This window comes from Belonocnema kinseyi, chromosome 4, assembly GCF_010883055.1.
Source record: "Belonocnema kinseyi isolate 2016_QV_RU_SX_M_011 chromosome 4, B_treatae_v1, whole genome shotgun sequence".
Classification (NCBI taxonomy): domain Eukaryota; kingdom Metazoa; phylum Arthropoda; class Insecta; order Hymenoptera; family Cynipidae; genus Belonocnema; species Belonocnema kinseyi.
Genome location: NC_046660.1, coordinates 73873059 through 73886834, shown reverse-complemented (window position 1 = coordinate 73886834; position 13776 = coordinate 73873059).

The window sequence follows — 13776 nt, the reverse complement described above, 5'->3', positions numbered from 1 at the left end:
TATTTGTGTGTGTACTTTAAATTAATTTATATATTTAAGAATCTTTGAAAAACTGAAATTGTTGAATGAAAAAATGTAATTTTTGGATTTTTCATTATTTTGTATGCTGTCAAAATTTCAACTTCCGATTTTCAAGAAAATTCAAAAAGTTATTATGATGTTATAAAACAATAATGTTTAAAAAATAATATTATAAAAGTATTTCTGTTTTTACTGTTTTGTCAGATTGTTTGTTATTTGGCTTGAAAGCTTCATTTTCGTGTATTTTTTGGAACTTTGTAAATGCTACAACTTTGGTAATTTCTGTTTTTATGGAAAAATTCATCAGGATAAATTTTTCAACTTTTTGAATGCTATAAACATCTATACAGACAATTTATGAATTTAAAAAAAGTGGTCTCAACAATATTAAAAATGCGCTCACATTTGACTTTTTATCCAAAATGTCTGGCTAACCAACTTGATCTTTAATTTGGGACACTAAAAGAGTGTACCAAAGGCCAATCTGAAAGAATGATTTTTTCCACGGCTATCGTGCTCACAGACAGACGGTAATATATACAGACAGACCGACAGACATACACATTCGTGAAAACCTGTTTTTCGAATTCAGGGGGTCTCAAGACGTGTACATTTGACCAAAACTGGGGGAGGGGGGGGGGCAAATTTTACACAAATCTAATACCTTCTCTGATGAAAATGTAAAAATGATTTTTTTTGTCATGAATAATTTCATGATAGTTCTGTTTTTAATTTTAATCGGAAAAAATAGCATTAAAAACACGAAAAAATTAAATTTTTAGAAACTCCACACACGAGAAGAAAAAGAAATTAAAAGACAAAAGTTGTAAGGAGAATATGCACAATTTTTATCTATTCAGCTTTTACCGTATTTTGCATAGTTTGGGCGAAAAATGTAATGCTTGGATTTTTCATTATTTTTTATGCGGTCAAAATAGGAATTTTGGATTTTTCAAGAAAATTCAAAAAGTTATTATTACAATCTTGTAGGTGATTCATAAAGCAACATTTTTCTTTTCTGGACTTTTTTCATATCGTGCATTATTTGGCTTAAAATGTTCATTTACGAGTGTTTTTTGGAATTTTGTAAATGTTATAACTCTGGTAATTTTTGGTTTTATGAAAAAAGTCATTAGGATAAATTGCTCGAATTTTTGAATGCTATGAATAACCGTACAGAGTGTACCAACGGCCAATCTAATAGATTAATTTTTTCAAAAGATATTGTGGAAACAAACAGACAGGCAGACAGAAACATTCATAAAAACCTGTTTTTCGGATGCAGGGGGTCTCAAAACGTGGACATTTGACAAAACTGGGGGGGGGGGGCAAATTTTACATAAATCTAATACCTTTTCTTATGGTAATGTAAGAATGAGCTATTTGTATTTAATTGCATTTTTTGTTAAATTGTGTACTTTCTTGTAAAAATTTTCTCCACCAGGTTAAATAATAATTTTAACAGTCGAAGTATGCCCTTGTTTTACAAAAAGTTTTAAAAATCATAAAAATGCGACGTATCCATTAATACCTAATTATATTAGTATATAAGAATCTAGGTATGTATTATTAATAAAGGTTGTGCATAATGTCTTGATCAAAAAGTACAATTTAATTATTAATCAGAAGGGAATTAATATTTTCTCAGAACATGCCAAATATTTTCCGTGATATTAAATTAACGTTGAACTTTCAGCCTTTGATTACATCCCTTTTGATATCCAACGCCTGATTCACTACTGAAGAGCTGCTCTTCATTCTGAGCAATAAAATCTTATCCCAGGTACTAATAAAAGCCTAATAAGCCTAAAAGTACTAATAAAAGTGTTTTTGCAAAGGAATCCGTCGGTTAAGCGGCTATATTTTTCATTTTTTATTTTTGTCAACAAAATTAATATTGATGCCCTATTAACTTAAATATAAGTTGTTTTATATTTTTGTCATTTCAAGTCAGGATGAATTTTTAACAAAGTAGTTTTACTTTTAACGAAACAGTTGAAGTTTCAACAAAGAACGTAATTTTTGACAAAGAAATATGCCTTTTTAACCCAGGAGATTACCTTTGTCCACAAAAAATTAATTTTCAACCCAAACAGATAATTTCATAACAAAGGGGTTGAATTTTTAACCAAACACGATAATATGGATGAAGCATTTTCTTTTGTGAACAAATAGTTGAATTTTCAAGCTATATAGATAAGTTTTTATTTCTGAAGATTATTTTCTAGAAAAAAATTAATTTTACATTAAAAAATTTAATTTTCAAGCTAAAAGGTTTAGAAAAAAATTGGTCTTTAAAATCAGTAATTATAAATCTTCAAGAACTTCGTAAACTTGCAAACAAGAAGATGAATTTACAACTAAATAATTTAATTTTCAAATAACAAATAACTCAATTTCAACCAAAAACAGAATCGTTAAATTAAAAATGTTAACAGATAATTTGAAACCAAAAAAAGTTATTTTCGAAAACTTCAATTCCAAAAAGAAAGACTGATTTTTTACTAAGTAATTCTATCCTCAATTAAAAAGACGATTTTTAAACAAGCAAGATTTTTAATTTTCCACTTAATGAGAAGAATTTTTAACTAGATGATTAATCTTAAAGCACAAAATTAAAATCAATAAGAAATTTCATCTATTAACTAAAAAAATTAAATTTGTTGATGATGATTGATTTTCTACCAAAAGGTAGAAACAATTGTGGGTTATGGTAGTGTTTTACGCCAAAAATTGGTAATTTACAAGAATTTTTTGTTATGTTAGTGTTTTTAGTAGGAAAGTATAGGTATTTAAAATAAAAATTAGTAGATTTTAAAAAATATTTACAATTTTTCAAAGACTTTAGCGTTATGTTCGTGTGCTTCAGCTGAAGTTTGTATTTCAGCGGCTGGAAAAGAGGCAATTGGTATTGTAATTCCACTACGTTTAGCCGGATTTTTTCAGTAAATGTGGACACCCTTTTAAAAAAATATTTTAGAATATGGCGCGTGGGTAGGCTTTTTAAATTTCAAACTTTAAATGTTTAATTTTTTTCGAATTTAAAATTCAAAACCTTAGGAATTCTTTTAAAAAATAACAATTACTCTAACATAAACAAACGGATATGATTATTTTTAAAAGGTTATAATATGTTGTTTATATTTGTATGAATATTTATGTTTATCATTTATTTCTATATCAATAATCAACCATTAATCATTCTGCTTTAAAAATAAGTTTAAAAACTTAATATGTACCTACGTGCTATTAGATATTAAGAATTCGACTTGCAGAACGACCAAAATCCTCCTGAAAAAAATCTACGCAAATTATTGGGATCTGAGGACTCAGATTGCCAAGAATTCTCGAATTTATGTAGATATGCTGCACTAGTAGCCTTTCTACAATACTTGATGTATTGTTTCTTTAATAGGAATTCTCAAAAATCGCTGTACATATGCTAATCAAGACCTTATTAATTCAAAATGTGATTACAATTTTGAATAATGATAAGTTTAGTTGAATTCGAATTTTCATAAACAATCCAACAAAATTAGTCGAAGGTGGCGCCACACGCCTACAAAAAAGGGTAAGTCGCTCAAACTATCCACTCCCATACTGTGTATCTCCAACTCACCCTACTTTCCTATCTACACACTTCAACTATCGCTAACCTCCCGCCCCTAAATTGCTCCACACCTGCTTTTGCCTCTCCTAATTTCCTCAACTGACACTTCTCTTCCCCCACTTCCCTCACCAGTCCCTTGATTCCCCTCCCCTATTCACCCGCACTAGCCTGATAGCCCTCCCCTCACTTCTTCACATCCACTCATTTTCTGTTTCCTCCTTAATTCCCTTTCTTCCTCTTCCCTCATTTTACATCACTTTTATAATTTCCCTCCTCTCTCTCTTTTCCTACCCCCACTCTCATTTATCTTCACTTCCAACCCCTAAATTCTTCTACTTCCCCTTCCCTCACTTCTCACTCAAAAACTCCTTACTTTCCAAACATCAGTTTTATAGTCTCTTCTTCACGACGGCAGAAGTTTACCTGCCCATCTGACTATAAAATGGATTCATTCACCCTTAGAATTATTCGATGAAGAACTCAAATGAAAAATGAATTTTCTGACAAAACTGCTTATAAGCTTACGTTATAAGTTTCCTAATCATCCAGACGAATGCTTTCTATTTCTTTTTGGAGACTTCAGACCAGATTGTAAGCATTTATGAGGCATCGAGGCCATTGAGGCACGTAGTCTAAACCCGATAACGAAATAGCAGGGTTGAAGGAGGAAAGAAGATACCCGATTACCCGAGCTGGTACCGACGGGTGTAGCATAGCACACAGGGTTTAAGTACTAGGCTATGGAAATTTAACGCCGCACTTTACCGGCATGTAACATTTGTAATTCATCGAGCCACCACCAGCTGACGACAGCCCGTTAAGTACGCAGAGCAAGTAAAATGAATTTATATTGGCCGTCAAGTATCTGATACGTCTATATAAAAGTAGAGTTTCTTCCTCATTGTTTGACAGTAACGCGTTACTGGGAACGTTACATTTTTTAGGTGTTTGCAGATTTAGGGCGAGTAAGAGTAAATAATGGGACGTAAAATAGTGGAATTTACGTAAATCATGGGAGGGGTAGCAGGGTACGTGTAATGAGGAGAGGTAAGGTAAAGGTAGTAAGGGCGAATAAATAATAGGAAAGGAGGGAATTTGGGGGAAATAAGGGGAAGTAGTGGAGTTAAATTATAGAAAAATGTGAGGAAGTTATGAGCGTAGTAGGGGAAGTTAGGGGAAATGAGGGGAACGAAGTACAAGAAGTGCGAGTAAATTATGAAGGAGAAGTGAGGGATAATGAGTGGAGCAGTAGTAGGAGAAGTAGGTGGAAATGAAGGAGGGGAAGTAGGGAAAATTAGAGGTTATGAATGAGGGGAATATAGGGGTGGAAAATTAGTGGAAGTGTGGGAAAATGAAGAAAGGAAAAGTAGATGTAGTAAGTGAAAATGAGTAATGAGAAAGTAAGGAAACTGATGTCAAATAGTAAAAGTGAAGTATAGAAAATGTGAGGATATGACGGGAGTAGTAGGAAAAGTAAGAAAAAATGAGGAAAGGGAAAACAATGGAAGTAATGATGAATAATGGAAATGGAATTAGGGTAAATGAAGGTGGGGCAGTAGGGGAAAATACGGCTGGGGAAGTGAGTTGAAATAAAAGAATTTGAAGTGGAAAAAGTAAGAAAATCTAAAGGATAAGAGTGTAGGAGAATTAAAGAGAAATGAGGGAAGTAGAAATAAAAGTATTAAAATTAAATTTAAAAGAAATGAGTCTTAGTGATAAGTAGGGGAAATTATTGGAAAAGAAAGTGAGTAGGGCAGGAGAAGGGAGGTTCGGGGAAGGGCAGTTGGGAAAGGGTCGTGATAGCTTGAAAAGCGAGGAGAGAGGGAACTATTGGAAAAAGAAGGTGGGGTACGGGTAGCGAAGAGTGAAGTGAGTGAAAGTGAAGGTAGAGGAGTTAGGTAGGAAAATTAGAGGATGTGGTTGATTCAACGACGTAATTAACGTCTTAGTAGGGTATGGAACCCGTCTTTTTCTTGATGTATAAGTTATATATGTTACGTAAATGTTATACGTGCATAGGATACCTGAATGTTGACTATATATAATGGGTGCATATAGGTATAACGTGATAGATCTTCCTCGGGAACCTAGTGTAAATTTACACACCATCCTAGGAGAACTAAGCAAACACACGAGCATGCAAAATACCCACGAGGAATCCAGCACACCCTTGACACGAAGATTCTGCACATTTTTCTCCTTCGGTTTCTCGTTGTAGAAAGCTCTATTTCATAATGGCTAGAATAATGAGACAACCTTAAATTCGACTTTGAAATATCTCCAGAAAGTCGAGCCGCAGTACCTGATGTTTTTTCCATCTAAAAGGAAGCTTTATTTTTGAACCTGACTGATCTAGGCATTTCTCCAGTAAAATACAGCTCAAGCGAATAAGAACTCTACAAACAAAATATTCAGTTTCTAGTAATTTTTCATTCTTTTAAATTTCCCGAAATGCTTTCGAACTTTTTCAAATCCTTTTGAAGGCTTACTGAATTCAAAAGATTTGATGGAATTGTGGGTATTTAGAGAATTTCAGGAATTTAGAATATTCAGGAAATTCAGAGAAATCACAATATTTTACATGATTTTTTAGCATTTCAAAAAAAATATGTCAATTTTAAACTTTTTGAATTCAAAAACAATTAATTTTTAAGTTGTAAAATTGATTATTTTTTAGAAATTTAATATCGTTTAATATTAGTAATACTAAATAATAGTAAATTAATATTAATATTAATTAATACTGTAATTTAACATTGAAGTCAATATGAATTAATATTTAAACAATAATTCTTAATACATTTTTTTCTAGAATTATACAATTTAGAAAGATGTAAAAATAAAAATAAACATTTTTTTTGTTTCTAGTCATGTTTACAATTCAAGATTGTTTAATTTTCAAAATGTCTGGCCGTCTTGAAAATCGGGATGACTAGTTGAATATTTTTCATATGTTTTGTTGGTCGTACCACTGAGTGTTTATCGTTTCGTTGAATATAACTTTCAAAACATCTGCTGAGATTTGCTACTGCCAGAATTACGTCGGATAATTTTTTTCTAGCAATTAACAATTTTAAATTTGAATCTTTTGAAAAAGTTTTAAAAAATATTGAGCGATTTTGACTTGAAATTTTCCCGAGAATCGAAGAATTTTATATCAGGTAAACTATCAAAAAAATATAACATTGCGAATGTAATAAAAACCAATTAAACTTGTAACTCAAAAAGGAAAAATTGTCAACTAATATTTAGAAAATTTGACAATTTCACTTAATCGCATAAAAAATTTTATTATTTCAAATTAGAAAGTGATTTTAAATCAAAAACTTCGAAAATTTAGAAAATTTAGGAAAAATTTGTTAGTCACCTTGAATTATGATATTTATAACTTTTATACCTACACCCTTAAATTATTTAATTGTTTTAAGAAAATTTAAATCGTAAACATTTCAGTTATAATTTCATAATTAAAACTTATGAAGAGGAAAAATGAAAAATTTAGCTTTCAGCATTAAAACTCAGAACTCTAATATTGTCAAATTTCAAAATTTAAGAAATTATTCAATTAATGTGATATCGATTTTGAATCTTTTAATTTTTAACATTTTATTTATAATTATTATTCTTTTTGAAATTTTTATTTGTTTAGTTATTTAAATAAAAATCGTACAATTGTGAGAAGTCATTTCAAAAAATTCATATTTTTGGTAGAAAATCAATCTTTGTAGAAAATTCGCTTTTTTACTTCAAAATTCAACAATTTGGTTGTAATTTTTTTTCTCTCATACATGAAAAAATTTTCCAGGCTGAATATTTAACTCTTTCAGTATAATTTTTTTTTTATTTTTAGTCAAAATCGCCATTATTTGCTTAAAAAGTAATCTGTTTTGGTTGAGCATTCATCTATTTTGTTTAAAACTCGTTAAATAAGGTAGAATATCAACAATCATATTTCACGTTAAGAATTAGTATTTTTTAAATGAAAATTTACCTGCTAGGTTGAAATAATGTGTTTGTTTGTTAAAAATTCATTTTTGGATTTTAAAAATTATTTACCTTACTTTAAAACTTTGCTATCATCTTTTAAATTGAATTATCCAGTTACAATTATCATCCAGTTATTATTATATTATTATTATTATTATTATTATTATTATTATTAATATTATCGAGTTAAAACTATCCAGTTTGAAAATTCAACTATTTGGTACAATATTTAACTTTTCTTGGTTTTAGTTTAAATTATTTAACAAATTTTCTTTATAAGTTAACAATTTAACCATTTGGTTGAAAATTCAACTATTTAGTTGAAAATTGACCTCTTATGTTTAAAAGTTCAACTATTTCGTTTTAAATTTCACATTTTGATTAGTCATTATTTTTTCTGATAAAAATTATACTATTTGGTCAATAATTATTTTTTTTTCAGGTTGAAACTTAAACGATTTTGTTAAAAAGACATGTTCTTCTTCGAAGTTACAACTGCATCTTTCAAAATTCGTCATTATTAATTGACGATTCATCTCTTTTTATTGAACGTTGAACAGTTTTCTGAAAAAAATAACCTTATTAGTTTGAAAGTTGAACAGTTTTCCAAAAACATTTGACTTCTTAGCTTGAAAATGAAACTCTATTGTTGAAACTTATTATTCTTTCGTAGAAAATTATGTTTTTAGTTAGGTGTCCGTCTTCGTACTTTCGTCACGAGACTCAAGACGAGATTCAAAACAAGATTCAAGATGAGATTCGAGACGAGATTCAAGATGAGTTTCTAGACAATATTCGGGACAAGATTCCGGATGAAATTTGAGACTCTATGTGATAAGAAATTCGAGACGAGGTGAGATAATATGAGGGGTAAAGGAAAGCGTAAATCGGGAGATTTCAAAGACTTAACTTACTGTCAAGCCCTCGTTTAGTATTTATTTTGTTAAGAAAGCAATATAATTCGACTCGTAATCTTACGCGTTTTATATGGAATTTAATATTGCTCCAATATATAAATTATTTTTTAATTATTTTCTCCCCTATTATTATCCTATTTGTGTAATCTTATACAGTTCGATCATTCTTTGGAATCAAGTAAATTTTCTTTGATGCAAGATTAATTATTTTCGCAGTGTACAGAAGAAACAATTGCTTAAGCTAGCGAGTAGCGATTGATAAAATTTCACCCTTCACTTGTCTCAATTTTTGCGAAGTGAAAAGAACACAATAAAGTTTCGATCATATATTGATAAGTACATATATATTTATAGGGTGAGAGGGCACGTCAAGTCAATTCGGTTCATGGCTCGATTTGGTCGGATTGTATGGACGTTGATTCGAAGCTTGCAGCTTTTGAAAAGCTCGTACTTTAAAGTCGATATAACGCTGATACGACTAGCTTCGATTACTTGAAGAGTTTTCTTGAAACCTTTCATCCCGTACGATCTGTGTTAAAGGGAGATGTGAATCGCACTGCGAATGTTCACCAAAAGCATTTTCATCCTGCATTTCGCACCCAGATAAACGATACATTACCCTTGATTTCCTAGTCATTAGCGAGTGCTGTCCTCACAATTGGTATAGTTTCATGTTGGTTTTACGTAATTAACGTGGATCAAAGTGGCTTCTTGAAATGCGACCGAGTTCGCTGGGAATGACCATGTGAATCGACATCACTAAATAAATAAACGCTTGCACTTTACATCGCTTCACACTCCCTGTTTCCTTTCTCATAGAGCATCAATTTAGGGGATATTCGAGAGGAAAATTGTGTAGCCTTAAAACTAAATTGAGCTGTTCAAAATTAGTCAAAGTAGGCGCTATGCGCCTTCATAAAATGGTCTTATATCCTTTTAAAACGTCAACTAAGTCGCTCAAATCTCCTCTCTCTATCTATCACTTTCTCCACTCACCAATATTCTATCCTATCCTATGCCATCATATCTTATCACCCCCTCCACTCCACTCCCTTCCATTCACACTTCACTCTATACAACACTTCCGTCTCTTCCAGGCCCCTTCCATTCACTTACCTCACTCTCCCTTCCCTTATTCACCTAAACAACAATTCCCTCACTTGCCAACGATTACTTCCCCTCATCGTCTTCCGAACCCTACAACTTCTCACCGCCTATGGGCGATCGTCAGTTCGTCGACGAATACGTGGGATCCATGCTTGTCGCATGGTGGTATATTCGCCGACGCAATGCTTCTTCTTACTGTATTTGTGGGGTTGAGCGTGGACTTATTTAAAATGCCTTAATTACTTTTCTTCTCTTGTAAAGTCAAATTGTCCTTAAATGATAAAGCTTAATTTATTTGAATTAATATTTCATTTATTTATAAATTTATTTTTATTCTAATATAGTACTTAATATTAATATATTAATGTATATATAATTATATTATATTAATTATTATTTATTGTTAATTTTTTATTTTGATATATATTTTGGAAATAAAGTCAAACTAAACTGTAAATTTATTATTTTATGTATTAAATTTACAAATTCAAATTTAGTTAATTTCTAATTAATTGATTAATTTGGAAAAATAATAAAATTCCAACTAAATAGTGAAATTGTTATCTAAAAAAGATACGTTTTTTATTAAAAATGAAATATGTGAAGTTTTAATTTTAAAAAGTTAATTCTAAACCAAACATTAAATGCATTATCAACAAAATAGTTGACTTTTGAATAATAAAGGAAAATTTAATCAAATTACATCACCCCCTATAACGGGAACTTTTGTTGTGGAACTGCGGTGTACTTCTATTATAATCAGAAAATGCTTAAAAAGATGTAAAATAGCAACTTTATTTAAAATTCATGCTAAAGGTATGACTGTCTTTTGTAAAAATATTCTAGCCAATAAATTTCATATATAAAATTCTTTTTCGGGATATTTGGCAATTATTTAAAATATTTTAATTTGTTTAAACATATTTTTCTCCTATTAATCGTAAAAACTTATTATGTTCTAGAATTAATAACGCAGTCATAGTGAATATAAAGAGAGAAATTTTGTTTGAAAAACAGTTTAAAATTGTTTAAACAATCAAAATCACTTGCTCCGTTCTAAAGGAAAGACGAAGAAGGTCCTACTTTATTCGAATGTTGCTTACTAATCGCAATTATAAGATAACCACGATAGGAAAAAAATTAAAATAAAAAAGTGCTCAAATTAGATAATTTTTTTAATGTTTGTTTAACTAGTTCTAAATTTAAGAAAACTTTGATATATTCATGAATATCCAGCTAGAGCATAAATATTTACAGAGATTACAGCTGCTTCTTCTTGGAAACTAGACACTTATTGTTAGTTTTTTCTTTGAGAAAACTTTTTTTAATATTAGCCAGTTTCTCGTGGTTAATGGAAACTCTATACTTTATGAAAATCTCCATTCTTAAAAGTTTTTAAAATGAGTACTTGTAATATATCTACAAAAGCATAAACTTTAAGTGAAACAAATAATACTTCCAAACTATCAAGTCCTTTTAAACCTAGAATTTGCAAAATTTTGGAATATCTAAAAATACGAAAACGATTCCAAATTAGACTAAAAATTAATATAAATAACTTTTATACAAACTTAACTGTAAAAAGCGCTAACAAAACAAAACCATAAGTTGGTGAAAAATATAATGTTTGAAATCTAATGCTTTTTTATAGAAATCCCCATTTCCTATTAAGACGTTAACTGAGTCCCTCCAATCTCCCCCACTCAGATTTTCCTACCACTATTCCCCCCTTTCGCGATCTTCCTGTCTCCTCACTTATGTCCCCTCTTTTAAATTCCCGTACTTCCTCTAACTCTCATACCATTCCTCCTATTGGCTCATCATCTACTTTCCATTCCTCTCCTTTTTCTCATCACTTCCCTTACACTGTTTCACAACCCCTACACACCCTCACTTTTCTATTACCTATATTCTGATTTTCCTTACCATAGTTACCCTCCACGCACTTCCCTTACTTCCACCAGCCGTCTCTACTTCTATTTCCCCTTATCACACTATTCCAACTGTTTCTTACTTCCCTTACTTTTCCCTACTTATCCTACTCTATTCTCACTTTCACTACTTCCCCCTTCCTTAACTTTTCCTGTTTCCCCACCTCACTATTCCCCTACTTACTCTTAATTCCCATCGAGGGGGGAACAAATCCTACCAATGCGGTTTAAAGGAGTTGTAGCGCCGCGAATTATATATAAATACAATGCATTACCTCTTCATACAGAATTACTCTAAATTACCTAAAATTACTGCATAGATCATAGAATTACTAAACCAAAAATAATTACTTATTGACTAGATTATTGAATTTTCAACAAAACAGATATACTTTTAAACAAGTATTTAAATTTTCTATTAACAAATTCAATTTTCTGATAGAAAAGACGAATTTTCAACAAGAAGCATTCATTTTAAACGAAGTAGTTGAATTTTCTACTGGAAAAAGATAAATTTTGAAACAAATATTTAGATTTTTATCTAAAAAAATAATAGTATATAACCAAAAATGGAATATTTTATTTTAATTTGAAAAATTAATTTTTCACCAAAAATGAAAATAATTTGTAACAAAAAATTTCAATATTTAGTAAAAGACATGAATTTTCAACTAAAACAAAAACAGAATTGATGTCAAAAATAGATATATTTTTCAACAAAATAAGTCAATTTTTAACTAAAAACATACATGTTCAAGAAAAAAAATTTAGTTTCTATGAAAGGACGAATTCTAAACAAAATAGTTCGATTTTTATCAAAATAATTAAATTTTTAACAAAATATTTCAGTTTTTAATCAAGTAGTTTTACCAAAAATTAAATATTCAAATTTATAATTTAAAAACTCGATTTTTAACAAGCAATCCAGCAAAGTATCAAAACATTAGTTGAAATTACAACTTAACCATTTTCAAATACAATCAAGAATCTTCAACCTAACAAATGAATTTTCAACTGAGTAATTTAACTTTCAACCAAGCAGTTGCATTTTTAACTAAAAAAGATATATTTCAACTAAAGATAGAGTAGTTATATTTCCAAATATTTTTTTTTTTTTGCCAAAATAAAAGAAAGAGATTTTGAACAACATAGTTAAACTTTTAAACAAAAAAAATTATTTTCTACCCAAATAGTTGAATTTTACATTCAAAAATACGAATTTTTAACAAAACAATTTAATTTTTAACCAGAGAAAAGTCTTTTTTACTAAATTATTCATTTTTTTACCAAATAGTTTTCAGTAAAGAAAATTAGTTCTCAACACAAAAAACCATACATTTTTTGCATAATAATTGAAAATTATTTGGATTACCTATCTAAACTATTCTGAACTGGATTGCCTACTTTACTTCGAATTACCGGGAATACGAATTAATAACTTTGGACTATAGTCATAGAATAAGAGGATTACTTGAATTACCTTAATTACTCCAAATAATCTGGGTTACAAATAAATTACGCTAGATTATAAATTGAATACTGCATCTTACAAGTGGATTGATTCTCATTAGAAGTGGATTACTCGTATTGCGAGTGGATTACTTTGAAATTCTCAGGATTACACAAGATTACACAAGAATCCACAAGATTACACTTGATTAACAGTTCGAATAACTGAGCACCCTTCCTCTATCTTCCCCTACTTTTTCTGGTCCCGCTCCTTCACTTCTTCTACTTCCCCGGCCGGAAAAGTAGTAAGACGGATGGATGAAAATCGCGAGAAATACCGTTACAACACCATTTTTAAGGAACGCGTAGTACCGGGCAGAAACGCTTATAGTTTTGGTCAGTTTACTGTAGGTCTGCCTCTCGTACTTTTCAAAAAAGGGAAAATTAGGAGAAATGAGGGGAGTGGAATAGGGGCAATCACGATGTGGTCATTTAGGTTATGTACGGAAAGTAATGGGAAGTCTGATGAGGAGAAGTAGTGGAAGTGTGGAAAAATTAGGAAACATCAGGGTACTTCCTTCCAAAAAGAGAAAGTCAGGAGAAAGGAGGAGAGGGCAAATAGGCCAAACACGGGGTAAGGGTTGAGGATATGTACGGGATGTAAGGGGAAGTCTGATGAGGACAAGTAGTGGAAGTGATAAAAAATTAGGGAAAATGAGGGGAGTAAAAATGAATAGAGTTGAGGGGAAATGAA